Here is a 15,161-nt window from a genome sequence, read left to right on the forward strand (position 1 = left end):
TGCAAATGCAGATATGTCTCAAGTGCAGCATGCAATGTATGTACCAGCATATAACAAAATATTCCATGCATATTCAGAAGCAGAAAAATGTTCTTTTCAATTTAAATTGTATGAGATTTAAATAAATAAATAAATACTTTTGGGTATTCAAATCAAGAATTCCAGTGAATAAAATCAAGAAAATACATAAAATATTAGTTAAAGGAATTACTGATCTTCACTGAATGAATACTGAGGTAACTTCACTAACTCTGTAGTCCCCCACTACCTGAACATTTAATCCTTTGACTGTGCAGTAAGGCTACTAAAACTAACACCACAAACAAAACTCAACAACTGTCATGTCAAAGCACTGGGACCTCTGGTCTCCAGCCAGAGATTGTGAAGTGTGTGTTTAACAAGTCACAAGCATTTTTGGGACAACTGATCTGAGAGAAAAAAAGGATTACAAGGCTACCCCACAGTATCAACTAATCACTGGGAAAACCAAGTGGGGTTAAAGTGAACTTTGAGATAGTTTCCTACCTCCTATTTCTTCTGGACAAGAGTCCTAGTTCAGGTATTAGGTGCTGGGTTTTTATGAGTAGAAAGTGAATTGCATTTGGTGGAGCGAAGTGGGTTTATAGATGAGGAACTAACCAGTTCCTGTGGCATCTCTAAGGCCACAGTCGTGTCTCCGGCTTCAGAAGGCATCAACCTTCCACCTTCTGCCCTGAGGGAACAAACCCAGCAGAGGCATCGCAGTGTCTTCAAGCGGCCTCTCAGTTCCCTCCGAGCAGAGATGCCGGGGGTGGGCCGCTGGCAGTCAGCGGCCGCCGGCTCCCCTCCCTCAGGAGCCCACAGCGACCGGGGGCAGCCCACAGGGACCGGGGGCTCCCCACAGCGCCTGCGGCCCCCCCGCCCACCTGGGCCGGCCGGCGGAGCCCACCGCCCCCGAGCATCACTGCGGCAGCGGCCCCGGCGCTCCCGGGGGCCGGGCCAGCTGCTCCCGCTCGCTGCCCGGCTGTTTCATTCATGATTCTCCTTCGCCATCTCCCTCTCCGACTGAGGGGAAACGGGAGCGCGCGTGGGCGGCCGCTGGAAGGCTCCCTGTCAGTCAAGCGGCCGAGCTGAAAAGAAGGCGAGCGAGGGAGAAGGAGGCAGAGCAGCTTTCCCGGGGGAGGGGGCGGCTGTTGTCGGCTGCCAGCCTCGCAGCCCTTCCCGGGGGCATCTGCAGAGACGGGGTGGGGGGGAAGGCGGGAGCGGTGTTGCGCCACAGACCTTCCCACCGCGGGGAAGCGGCTCTCTCCCGCCGCTCGTCACCTGTCCCCCCCTCCACGCACACGCACCCAGCGGCGACGGGGCGGGGGGCGGCGGCCGCCCTGTCTGGCGAGCACCGGGCGCAGGGTCCGTACCCCCGCCGCTGTGGGGGCTGCCCGTACGTGTCTGCCGGGGCGGCGGGACGGCGGAGGGGGGCGAGGCCGGAGGGTGTCAGCTGCGGGGGGGTACGTGGGGCGGCGTGTCCCCCTCAGCTCCCCGCAGGACCGGGGAACTTCCTCAGGATGAGGGGTGCTCCGTAGTGCCGGCACCAACCGCAGCGCTGGGGGCTGGTGAGGGGGCTTTCGAGGGGAGGCTTGGGGCAAGTTGCACGGTTTTGGGCGGGAGGGCGGCCCCTCAGCGGGCCGAGGTGGGCTGGCGCTCGGTACCGGCAGGGGAGGGGAGCGGGCGGCTGGCGGGAGCGGGGCTCTGGTGCAACGCGAGCCCGCTGCCCCCCACCGCTCCGCAGCGCTGCCTTTGTGCTCCCTCCGCACCTGAGCGCCGGGCTGGGAGGGACGGTGCAGGTGGGGGCGGGCACGGCAGCAGCGGCGGCGCATCCCCGGAGCCGGGGCGGGGAGGTAAGGCGAGGCTGTGCCGTGCTGCGGCGGCCGCTCCCGGGGCTGCGGGGGGCGGCTGCAAGCTGAGGGCTGCGCCTCCGGCCGGCGGCGGGGGCGGCGGGCAGGGCACGTCCCTTGCTCGGCTTTGCCTGCAGCCGTTTCCCTTTTCGTCCTGCTGCACACAGAGAGATGCAACAGCGACAGCCCGGTCCCCCGGGGAAGGACGGGGCTCGGAGGTGGGCGAGTCGCATCAGCCCGGCCAGTGCACGGTGGGGCTGCCGGGCGAGGGGCCGGAGGGAGCAGCCGGCGGTGCCTTCCCGCTCCCGCGGTGTCCGCGCAGTCCCCGCGGAGCGCTGAGGGCGGCCACAGCCCGGCTCCTCTGGCGCCGCTCGCACTCCCGGGGCGCCCGCTCCGCTCCGCACCCGCAGGGCCTGGGCGCGGACAAGGCTGGGCATTTCCCCCGTTTTTCCCCGCCACGGAACGCCGAGATACGCGGAGCGAATGCTGGTGTATGCGCTTAGCGGTCCTCGCTTGGGAAGGGCTGGGGGGTGTGGGGGAGGCTGCTCTCGAACCGGCACAGCCGGTAGTGAACTGCCGGCTGCAGTTAAAATTTTAGCAGCAGCAACAGCTTTGCGATGCTTTCCGAGAATGCTGCTGCCTGGGAGCTGATGTTCCAGGCGGCTCGCGGTACGCCGCCGCTCTCTCCTAGATGGCAGTGCTGAGAGCTGGAGAGCTGCCGGTGTAGGCAATAAAGTGCTCGGAACCTGAAGACCTGTGCAGCTGGATTTTGTAGTTATGGATGGAACAGAAGAGCATTCACATGTGCCCTGTGAGCTCATTTGCAATTAAGGCAAATTTTTTTCTTCAAACTTTACGTATGGTTATCTTGTTGTGCAATTACGTTTTGGTGAAACTGTGATTGTTACATTATGTGAGAAAGGAAAAACAAATTTAGTAGGTTAAGCCGTGCTATTGCAGCGTTATTTACAAAGTTGCCGAGGTTCGGATCCAGCTCCTCTGGCTGCCGCCTGATTGGCAATGATTCACAGCTGGTGATCAGGTTCCGTGCTTGTGTTAGTGCAACAAATCGCAGATTCAGAAGAAATGTGGCTGCATTACCCACTATTTTTTTACTTCCAAAATGTTGCATATACCGAGGAAGCAATTTTTTTTGTTTGATCACAATGTTTTCTTAGTCAGTTTGAGATAATAACTTCCTTGTTGTATAAATTGTGCAGTTAATGGATCAAGTTCAAATCTCAGGCAGACCCAGAGCTCACATTGATTTCGGCACAAGTTGTGGGGTACATGACAGAGTGCTGAATTTTACTCTGTGGGATAGCTGAAGTAAATTTTCTCACTGCTTGCTCTGCACTTACAGCTTGTTCCTTTGGAGTAGCAGAATGTAGTGATTTTGCCAATGTTCTCATTGATATATTTCAGTTAGTGTTGTGCATCTGAAGCCAAGGATTGTTCAGGGGTGCAGTATGAGCCCATTGAGAGAGAAAATTTAGCCAGTTGACTTGAATGTGGATAAAATGGACACTAGAACTCTAACTCTACATTTGCATATAATGAGTCCAAACATTCTCAGTAGGTATGTGCAGAAAGGTGAGCACATCACATTTGCTTGCTTTATTCCTTTTGTTATAACTGTACAGGCATTACTCTTTGTGGTATTGTGCTGTTGGTTTTAGATTTTTTTTTTTTATTTCTTATTTAGCAGTATTATAGTTTAAGGGCTTTAAAATATTTGTCACTCTACTGCAGAAAGAGTTGCCAACTGGATATCATGCATGTAAAACTAGAACACGAGCCTTTAAATAGCAAAACCATCAATTTAGTAACAATTTAGTGTGGCAAATGGCAGAATACACAAAAAGAATGCAAATCTGAACACCTATAGCATGCATCTTTTGGTATTAATATTGAATAAGTGCAAAGCACAAAAGGCAAATAAACACATACAGCTTTTAAGCACCTAAACTGGTTTAAAATGGAAAAGCTGTTTTCTGGTTTTTTTCTGTTACATGGTTTACGCTTTAAAAAAAAAGTGTGGGGTGGGGAGAAGATCAAAGAAGTTTTTATGAGCATTTATTTTGTTTTCTGGATCTCAGAATTCCATTATGTAGCAGGATGCTTTCCAGTATCTGCCTTCTCAGTATCTGGAAAGGCAGATGTTGCTGCAGCAGGAGCAATTACACTGATTTGCAGTACAGTAAAAAAATAATCTGTTCTTTCTGCCTCTGTCTAAAAAGGTCAGCCATGCAGCTCTGGTGTGGGCTTGTAAATAGAAGAGATGAGACGGGGAAGTTAAGTTTGTTCAACAAAGGGAGTGTAGTAATGTACAGGTAGGAAATCTCCATTTCAGGAATAAAATGAGTAAATTTGCTTAACCAACTGCACTGAAGAATTCCACTTGCTTGGCTTTACCTCACCATTGTCCACAAACCAGCCCTTGCTGAAAGGTAGGGACTTTTCCTAGGTTTGGTGGGTTGTTAGTTGCTTACCCAGATCACTCTGTCCTGTAGAATGTTGAGTCCAAAGGTGGAAGAGGCAGTGGAGACTAGAGCCCTGTAGGCTTTTGTAGAAGAGCCTTTCTGACTTGTAGCTTTTTAAAAGGTGCGTGACAGAATCCCCTGGGAATTGTGCTCTCACAGTTCTTTTTCAGTTCCGTGCTTACCCTGTGTAGGCCACAGCAAAGTGTAACTGATGTGACCCAAGATTAAACCTATGATACAGCCTTGGTTTAAACTGATGCTTAGAGAGTTTATCTTGAGTTTTCAGAGATAATGTGTTTCTACTTTAGAGAATATTTGAGACTTCCTTGCAAAGAGAACATGCAAGTGAAATTTAAGAACTGAAAGACCGACTGCACTAGAGCATCTTTAGCAGAATAAGGCCAGCAGAGATGCAGGGTGTGTGTGTGCTGCGTGTATCCATGCTACCACATAGAGAGCATGCCATGATACTCAAGAAGGGCAAGGGTTTTGAACATCTCTGGAAGGTCACAGTATTTTTTATCTCATGATGGAGCTCATGGTCTTGTCAGACTCCTCAATTCTATGGAACCAAATTGTCCTGTGATTTTGAGCAACTTTAAAGAGCTAGTATGGTAATAATTCACATTTTAGAAATAAAATTCAAGCTCCTGTGTTGTAAGAGCCCTGATCTGTGACCAGCAAGAATGACAATAAGTTGTATTTTGTTGGTTTGTATCTTTTTTACTTGGTCCTTCCTCGTTTAGTGACCTGCTGCATGTAACCTGACTCCTAACCTGTTTGGGGCAGGAGCAGCCTTTCCTACCTTGCTTCAGTTGGGCTCAGATCCTTGTTTGCAGCTCTAAGAGATGGCTGTAATAGAAAGTAACAGTCTGACCCTGGTTTAGGGTCATGAGTAGCTGCCCAAAATATTTAGTATTTTTAGGACTTGGATCTCTAAAAATTTTGTTTCTTGTTTCCTTTGTGATTCAGCATCATAACCAGTTTCATTCTGTTTTTTACTTCTGTGTGTATGCGTATAACAGCTAGGCAGTGCAACTTTCTGTATTTTTATAGCAATTCCGTCCTGTGGACACAATTGCATGTGCTAACAGGAACTCGTTTTTGACACAAACTCACCCTTCAGGTGTAAGCAACTTGCTTAAGTTACAGGGAGATTGTAACCTCCATTATCCATCCTCAGATAAATACCTTTAGTTATTGCAGTATATAATAAATCCATTTAGACCATCTTTTATAAAAGAATTAAATATGTGAGGCTGGGCTCAAACAGCAGTGTGTGCCAGCAAGAGTGAAAACGACATGTAATATATTTTATGTACATGCATTTGTTTAGGATGATGACTGTCTTCATAATCCTGTGTGTGCAAACCTGGTACCTCCAGATGGGCCAGAGCTTCTGGCAGGTTTTGAAAGCTTCAATGATAAGTTACCAACCACAAGTTATAGCAGTATGCAGAGCCTGCTCCTCGCTAGTTTTGCCCACTGCCACACCCACAGCTCACGTCACCATCTAAACTGGTGCCTGTGTGGATACATTGCTTCATCAAGCTGCATAAGCTGTGACACAGCTAGTCTTAATTACACTGCTTTTTAAAAATCATTCAGTGTTGTAGTCCATGTATCTCTAGAATTGTTCCGCCCCTCGTTGTGTGCAGATCATGTTTCATTGAAAGTGCTGATGAGCACCCAGGACTCTGAAGGCAGCAGTTTTGTGCAAGATAAGAATGTTCCTTAAAGAAACTGATGGAGGATAGAGCTCCAGAGTTCCTGGCAGACGCTGACAGCATAAGATGTCACTGTAGTCTAGTCTGAAATTGTATGTCTGAAGGAGAATTGGATGTCCTTGACTTTACAGGAAGTTTTCGCACTGAAGAAACTTAATAGTGGGTTAGAGACTGCTTTCAGGACCTGTGTAGATATGTTTGTTTCTGTTCAGTTCCACTAATATGACTGGAGCAATTAGGTTTTCTCTACAAGTGAGTGTGGATTGAAGCACGGTACATTAGAGGAAGAAATTTTATTTATCTGGTGAACCTGTGATCTGCACCCATCAGTTCTGAATGCCTTTGTTTCCTGAACTGCTTGGAAATCAGGGAGATGGATGGTGTAAGCTGTATGACATAACTGGTTCCAAAGGAGTCTCTGTTTGGAAGCTGTGTGTTCCAAAGCTGTTGGTTCACTTGTAGAAGGCTCTTTGAAACCTGCAGTTGACAAAGGTCATGAAGTCCTTGATGTAATGAAATATGCAAAATGTCTCATATGAATGATTTCCATACTCTTGCAAAATCTGTTTTTATTGTTGAGGCCTTTTGCAGTGTAGGCTCCTGTCAGTAGGGAACAGGTTGGAAGTTGGGAGGCCAGGACACTAAGACTGCACATGATGCCCTGAAATACATTCCACAGTTGTAACCACAATATTAAATACAAACCCAACACAATTCTTGGCAGATAACTGACTGATCACTACTTTGGGGGGAAAAAAAATCACTCGATATTTTAGTGGGCAAGTCCAGTGGACTAAGATTTTCCCATTTCAAAAAGTGGAAGAATCTTACCTCTGTCTTCCATTTCCTTTCATCTTCATTTCACAGTAAAAAACAACAAATGCAGAAAGAATCTTGTGAAATACATTTCTGTTTGTAAGTAGGCAGTTATCAAATGCTGTCTCTCATTCCTATGTGACCCTGAGAGATGTGGGAGATGGATTTATTTAATTGGGAAATGGAGGGCTAATTTACATATGGAAATTCACTAACATTTAGCGTACCAAACTTATTTTCCACACATGCATGGCCCTTATACAATCAGACTGTGAACTGGAAATGTATACACCTAAATATTTGGAATGGCTATTCTGGTGTGTAGCCCTGTGTAGACAGACTCTTAGGTTTGAATTACTGTTGCAGGAGTTGGTGAAATCAAATCTAAACCTAAAGGAGAATAAGACAATGAAAGGAGCCCTTTAAGAGTGCAAGTAGAGGTGTAGCAAGAGCACAAAGATCTTTGAGGTACATGTGCTTTGGCAAAGATACACAATTTCATCTGTGAACCCGATATGAGAAGTTAAGGTTAAAAATCCTCTTAGATATCCACTCCTTTGTTTGTTCTGTATATATTGAGTGAACAGAATATTTTCTGTTTAAAGGAATACTTTGTATTTGCAGCTGTAGGTGTTTCTTCAGGTAAGGATGTATCTTGTGTTGCTAGTGCAGCAAAGTGACTTTGTGACGTTGGACTTTATCCTTGTGCGTCCCTTCCAACTCAGAATATTCTGTGATAAATAAGGTTTGTTACTTCTTGCAATGCATGTTTAATGAAATCACAGTTATACCTAGAAATCCCAATGTCCCTAGATCCCACGAGTTCTGTGTGTCTGGAGATGTGTACATCTTTATTAAAATGCAAGGGGTACAGATAAAGATAACTCACATTATGTGCTATTAAGAATTAGCTGTTGAAAATTGGTGTATGAATAGCACTAGTCTGTAAACTTAAGTCAGTAAAGTATAAAATTGTTTTAAATAAATGGCAAAGGAAGAGCAGACATGGGACAATGGGGGCTTTTGATATCAGGGAACAAGCAAGATGCTTGAAGGAAATTGTCCTTTCAAAAAAAAGGTGAATTATTTGTTGAAAATCAGTTAGCAGTTTAGATTTTCTTTATAGTGCCCAAGGTTTAAGTTATGTTTCTCATGTCTGAAAGTAATTGACAGTGGAATATTTGCACTGTGGGACCACATCAGCCTATGAACTCATTTGAAAAAAGAGTCAAAAGATGTATTACAACAAATTCAGTCTGGCTTGTGAGAAAATATATTCTAAAATTGTGATTGAAATTAAAATTGAAAATCTTTTATAAAAGAAGGTTTTATTGAGGAGATATAATTTGGGATGTTTTGTTTACCTTCACTTATTTAATTAATTTTTTGAACAACCTACCTGTATTGCTTCTGGCTTTCTTAGAAGCAGAGACTTGAAACTTTCACATTCTCAAACACTGAACAGGACTATTTGTATTTACTAATACTACATTTGTGCACAGCTCCTTTCATTTTGAAACTATAGCATACTACTTAGGTTACTGCTTAATTCCCTTCTGATTTCACCTCTTAGTGAGGGTGGCTTAGATAAATTTAGGTGATGACTTCATTTGGACCAGAGTACACATCACTTTCAAGGTGAGGTTGTATCTTTTTTTTCCCCCTAATTCCACACTCCAGAAAATAGCAATCCTTGTGGTATCTACCCTGAGACAAACATTTCCTTTTTTCCCCTCTAGATAGTTGCTACTCCCCTTCAGTGGGAAGCCATACTCTGTTCATAACATCAGTGATGAGCCTCTAATGGTATCTTAGAGCTTGTTAGAAAATACAAACACTGGCATTTGGTAAAGAAGTCTTCTGGATATTGTTGAATAACCAAAACCACTGGGGGAAAGAAGCTCAGAATTTTGCACAGTGAGGGTATTTGTTCTGAATTTTATCTCTCAGTTGCTATAAATAATAACCATTTTCATAATAGATGACTTGCAGTCTGTAAAAGCAGGTCATTCCAATTATTACCTTCTTTCTCTTCCTGCTGTTTCAATGGCAGGAGATTTTTAGCATCCAACAGCATTGCAGGCATTTTTAGGTGGATGTGACCACTTCATGGGTGCAAGATAAGAGGAAGGCTCCACTGGGGTATAGCAAGTTTTGTGTCCTTTGGGAAGGCAGGATTTTAAAGGCCAAACCAACAGTTACCGTGGGTTTTGTAGCCCCATTCCTGCCTCCCAGCCAGAGCACAGCCTTATTTCACTTGTATAAAATGACAGTGGTTAAGTGCACGTTAGGGGATGGGGAGAACTGCACTTGAGAAGTTTCTTCTTTGGTTGAGAGAAGTCCAGGGGAGCAGAACAGCCTATTGAACCTGCTCACTGACCCCAGCTGGTCTCTGAACTTTGGGTTGTCACAAGCAGTCCGTGGGTTGTAGGTTGGCAGTTTTCACATGCAGCTGTGGTGTTAACACAAACAGCAGCAGCTTTTCAACACAAACACTCTGGAGACCTGTTCTTGCAATTAGCTGTTGATTAGCTACCTACTCAAAAGGCAGGCTGCTGGATCTCCCTGGATGCATTCCATGTGTTTCATTTTGCAGCTCATACTGGTGTCTTGGAATTGACCAAAGTTTGGGATAATTAAAATACAGGCATATACTCCCATAAAATGGTAAGGAAGGCAGACCATTGCAGGCCTGCTAATGGCAGTGAGAATCTATATGGGCTTGAGGTTTCATTTTTCTCCACTCTTGCAAGATTTGGGTCACAATGTTGAGGTCAGGACCCTTAGAAGCAAGCAAGGCATCTTGATTGAGCCTCCCTAAGAGAGTATTTGTTTTACCAGAGATGTTATTTGAAGCATTCCTTGGATATGTGATACCACTTTTGAATTTACTGTCAGTTCACTGAATTACACTTGCCTGTTTGTTTTTTTATTTTGGATTGGTTTGTGTGTTTTGTTTTGTGTTTTAATGCAGGTAAATAAAGTATGCTTAATATTTTTTTTCCTAGCATCATCCAGGGATTCTGAGGAAGGGAATTAATTTTATTTATCAGGCAGTGCATTTTTTTCTGGTGGTTCTGCAGAGTCCTTTTTACTTTTAGGAACAGAGACTTGCTGCTTCCTTCCTGTACCTTGACTGGTTGAGTATGGCTAGATTTGTTTATTTTCTTTTCCAGAATGCCTTCCATTTGGTACTCCAACAGCATCTGTTCCCTCATTTTCAGTATCAGTAACAGTGTCTGTTACCAGACTGGGGCTTGGCTGAAGCTGTCTCTTTCAGGAGAGGAGCCTCCCTTGCCAGTGGAGATCGCTGCCACCATTCCATTACCCTGACCAAAGTCTCTGCTCCTTAAGTCTCAGAATAGCAAGCCAGAGAGGTGGAATAATTTAAGTAGTTGCCCTGTTTCATTCCTCTTCTAAACATGGAAATCGGAGCCTGCAAACATTTGTAAGATGAAACGTTGGCACAGACGTGGTAATTTCTGCGAAACTGCAGATGTGACTACTTTGTTATGAAACTGCTGGGAGCTTCAAGAATTAGTGTAACAAATCCTGTGACTAAAAAGCATGTAATGGCTATTTTATTGTGCTGGTGATTGCTTTTGCGCTTCAGAGTCTGTTTGGAATGGTCACGTAATTAAAATAGTTATTATTTTCCTTTAAATTAGAAGAGGACTTCTCTCATACTTGCATGATGCCTGACTTGCACCAACAGACACAAGGAGCCGAGTGCCCAAATGCTGTCTGTATTTTAGCCTGATAGTTATTGTTTTAAACCATGTTATCAGATGGTGCTCTGTTCTTTGTGGTAAATTACTGCAAGCACGTGTAACATTCTCCATGCTATGTACATTTTCTATCATCCCTAATTTCTTAACTGGGTCCCCAAAGCAGGCACTGCCATTTGCTCTTTTATCTCCTTTGAGCTTTTTGCATCGTTTACAAGTAGGAAAAAACATGATCCCTTTGAATTTCCTATGAGCTCTCTAGCACTGTAACCCCTCAGACTCCTGATTGGAAGTGCTGTAGATCTGGAATGTAGTTTTGGCCATGGTCACAGGTTTGTGTGCTGCCAGTGGGCAGCAGATCACAAATGGAGATTCAGTGCTCTAAAGTTATGTAGTGATGCTAAATAATGAACCAGCAATTAAGCAACCATGTTTTATCTGCAGTGTAGTCTGTGCAACTCAGAACATCAATTTTTCAGTCTGTTATCCATGAGTAGATTAGATTACATTATATTAGTTTAAATTGAGAACTGTTGCTTTGTGTTAGCCCTGGGCATGACTTTAACATTAAACTTACTAACTTTAATAAAGGGGATTTTTAACCCCCCCAAAAAATGGTGCCAGTGGTAAGATACTGATTTAGGCACGATGCTGGTTCCAGTGTTTAGACAGAAGAGCTTATTGTCTATGCATCCAGGATTTAGAAAAAGATTCTCTTCTGCTTGGCAAGCTTGCTTCAAAGTCCTGCTAATGCTAACTCTGGCTTCACTATGTTCTGTCACAGTCTAATGGCCTGGGATTTGTAAAGCTGTGCCTATGAGATTGCTGATTACACTGGGAAGAGAAGGCAGTCCAAAGCTAGCTGGGATAGTATCTGCTGTCATTTGGGAATTTGCTTTATTAAGGCGTTCAGCTTACTCCCTTGGTCGTTGATGCTGAACAGAAATTGAGGGTAGGGTCTCTAAGCCAATTTATTGTCTGTCCTTGAAACCAGATGTTTATTCCTTTTTGGAATATAGAGTTTCCTATCTGTCTACAAGCTTTTCTTCCTTCTTTTTTTCCCAGCTGATACCAATCTCTGCTGCTCTGTGCATGGCTTCCACCCTGTCCATCTGTGTCCGTCACCTCTCCAGCCCAAGTGTCAGCTCCTGTAGCTTTGTATTTCTCTTCCTCTCAGAAAGAGCTGAGTAACCTTCTGCCACAAAGGTTTCAAACCAGGGAAGTACAAACTGCCCTCTTTGTCCACTACATCCTGTCAGATTAGCAGCTTCTGATTGATAGTGATATTGCCAAATATGAAAGAAGCAGCTTTTCCCCAGGAGCTGTGGAATCCCTTGGTTGTTAAGGGACTTCATCGCAGGCTGAAATGAGCTGATGGCCCACCACCACAGGATATATGAGAGTAATTTGCTTCTGGTTTTTTTGTTCCTCCTCTGCAACTGATTGCTATGGACATCATTGTGATTCTGAGAACACAGCAGGTATTCGGAAACATCATCCTGATATCCTGGAAAATGCCTCATTAATCCATCCAGCCATTTTTAGGCCTTTTCCCGGAATACTGAACTTAAGCATTGCATTTACCTGGTTGCAATTGCTAATTTTCTTCCTTGGTTGCTGCATGATTTTAGGAGCTGATGTTTCATAAGTTATGAGGGGTTGAGATGAGCAAAAATCTGCGATCTTGCTAATGTGTCAGGCTAGATAAAGCCTTGCTTGCTTGTCATAGTGATTTGCATGGTATTGGTCTTTTTCCCCAGAGAAGCATTTTTTTCCTGTTGTTTGAGAACAGGTCTCAGACCTCAGATCAGTGTAAATTTCAGAGCTTCTCTGCTGTGCTAATCCCTCATTGCATTGTTTTGGAGCTGCTAATTGATGGTAATTCTGGATGCTTAACACATTTTATCTGAGGATTCTTAAACCTTTTTCTGGCAGACTCAGTGACACTGGTTGATGCGGGGAATGGTTTTGGGGAAGCAAAGGGATTGGAAGGCGGAAGAAGCTGTTTCTCTTTTGTGCCTTTTGTTGCAGTGGAGCCATGAAAAGCAAGAGCTGGAAAGGGTGAGAGAGTGATTGTTCCAATCCCCCTCTGCACCTACCAGGCTTTCATATTTGAAGAGTATGATGCAGAAGCAGAGCTCCATCTGCTGATGTTCCCTTTTATGTGAGATAGCTCCTCAAAGAAGGGGGTCTTACATAAATGACTTTGCTATCTGTGGACATGTTGTTAACTACTGCACAGAAAAGGAAAAGTGAGAAATCAAGTCAGTTCCAGGGCTGGAGAAAGTAAGCACCCCTTTTAGTTGTATGTGAGTCATCATTTCTAAGCAAGGTTTAGCATCTTCACAAAATTTGGACCAAGATAACTTCAGACATTTACCCCAAAATGAAGCTTGGTTTTTCTTCATGTGGAACTTGGATGGCAGAGGGAACAAGGTCAGATTATGTGGTGTTGGCTGGCAAGTAGGGAAATTTCAAGGCCTGTCCACAAAGGCATAGGTATTTTTTTCTGTCTGGAAGGATTCTGATACTCAGCTGAGGGGCAAAATCTGCTCTTCTGTTTTGGTTTGAAGTGGTGTCTAGGGAAGAGGAAAACAGTATTGGCAGCAGCTTCATTTGCTTTGAGCATTATGTCTGTCTATCCCCTGGAGAACTCATTAATTTTTAAGGCTGTGGTAGCAGTAGGCTAAATGGATACAATAGTGATACCCTGATGGTTTGAGACAGTGCATTCATCCTTTTGGGATAAGCAGTTCTGCTCCCTTCAGAGATTGTGTCACCCCAAGATTGCTGGGTCAGTCTAACCTGAGAAAGCAGCTGTTTAGCAAACAGGAAGATGCCATTTGCTATAATAATGGAAACAAGAAAACTGTTGTTTTTAGAGCATTGTGTGCTCTTTTTAGAGCACTGACTTCTCTCTGATTGAATCCTCCTTAAGATTAATTTACCATGCTACTAAACTCCACCTGTTTGTAGAAAAGGGGTTTATACAAGAAGGTGAGGCTCACCATCGTTTATGCTAGGGAGACAATAGTCTGTGAAAGATAAGGTTCTGAGTGACACTGGTTTCTCCTGAGCAACTGCTAGTCAGGATGAGTGTTGATTTGTTGACTTACAGGGTCTTAATATTGTAAATGGATAAGCTTTCCAAATGTGGATATGTTAAGGGCAGTCATGTTTCAGGTACATGCATATATGGCCCTTTTGTTGCTTGAAATGTCCAAATACTTAACAAAATCAAGTAAAATTAAGACAATACTGTCCTACTGTGGGAAGTCTTACATCAGACAGGGTGGGGAGCTCCTGAGTCCTGACAAGCAGGGAAGGCTGTGGCACGGCCCTGGAGTCCTGGTACCAGTTTGTTGTCACCTGTCACATAGCCACAATGCATGGAGCAGGATAAAAGGGGGATCCTTGCATGCCCCACTGTTGGGGCTGTGGTTCACAAGTGGGACAGACCTGGCTGCAGCCGGGGCCTGAGGCATTCTGCAGGCAGTTCTTGGGTACACGTGCTCAGCTGTGAAGGTACCAGGAGTATTGAAGGATACAGGACATTGAGAGGCACTTAGGACAGTGAAGCGTGGAGGCAGCTAATTGATGAACCTCCATTTGGTACTGAAAGCACTTACTGGCTTTACTTTCAGCTTACCATCCTTACTTTTAACCCTACTGGCCTTACCTGAGTACTGAGACGATTTAATGCAGATTTGGATGGTTGTGAAGTGCCTCTGTCTGGTCTGTCCATTCTCTTAACCATGTCTAATGCTTCTTCCCCTCTGCACTATTGCAATCCATTTCCAAGAACTGGAAGTCAGAAGTGTGCAGTCTGTTCCAGCTGATGGGGTTGGAAGCAGTAGGGGCTCCAAATTAGATGCTATATAGCTTCTAGTTAAAAAAACAATGCCAAGATACCGTGAAATACTCCCCATATAAACATCAAGGGGAGAATAATGCTCCATCTAACGCAAATTATATTCAGTGCATAAAGCTCTTATATGTGCTGTATATTTCATCATGTTTGCAAGTTTATAGGGCTTATCTTCCAGGCTCTGGACTGCAAACGTCATCAGCCCTGTGATTCAAGAAAGATCAAGCTCTTTAATCCAAGAATAACAGAGAAAATATAGATGGACAGTGATCCAGACCACAGAAACAGCTTTGTGCTTTAAGACCCATGGATGTAAATGTGTACTCAGACACTGGGGATCCTTCATTCTTTGGAGGGATGCTGTCAACTCGTGTCCCACTGAGATTAGACTCAAGGGCACTTACTACCTGCAGGATTCAGCCTTAAATGCCTGCCAAAATGTTCTCTGCCTTTGTAACTTGCAATGGTTCAAAGCTTCTCCTTTTTTCCAAATTTTTTTTTTTTTAATTTTTAAAATTAAAACAGTAGAAATCCATTCTACTGTGGTACTAACACTTTCTCCCCACCTCCCTCCCAGAGTCACTCTTCCTGGACTGGAACCCTCGGTATAATTTTTCAGTATGTTCCAGGTTTGTTTTGCTAACATAGGAGGGATTTAAAACCTAAAG

At 44.5% G+C, this 15,161-nt stretch overlaps 1 protein-coding gene across 6 annotated transcripts in view; it reads left to right on the forward strand.

Annotated features, from left to right (window-relative positions):
- Positions 1 to 1,297: 1,297 nt before the first annotated feature.
- The window catches only part of PTPN5 (protein tyrosine phosphatase non-receptor type 5), a 77,416-nt gene continuing 63,552 nt past the window's right edge, over positions 1,298 to 15,161 (forward strand). For 2 of the 6 annotated variants that reach the window (XM_032113144.1, XM_032113142.1), the window contains exon 1: positions 1,910 to 2,089. The gene's annotated coding sequence lies outside the window, so the exon portion shown is untranslated. Of the gene's footprint in view, positions 1,418 to 1,525; positions 1,590 to 1,715; positions 1,875 to 1,909; positions 2,090 to 15,161 lie in introns of those variants that run through there. The other 4 variants (XM_032113140.1, XM_032113141.1, XM_032113139.1 and 1 more) reach the window with 4 other exon arrangements.

The sequence above is a fragment of the Corvus moneduloides genome, chromosome 6, assembly GCF_009650955.1.
Source record: "Corvus moneduloides isolate bCorMon1 chromosome 6, bCorMon1.pri, whole genome shotgun sequence".
In the NCBI taxonomy this organism is placed as follows: Eukaryota; Metazoa; Chordata; class Aves; order Passeriformes; family Corvidae; genus Corvus; species Corvus moneduloides.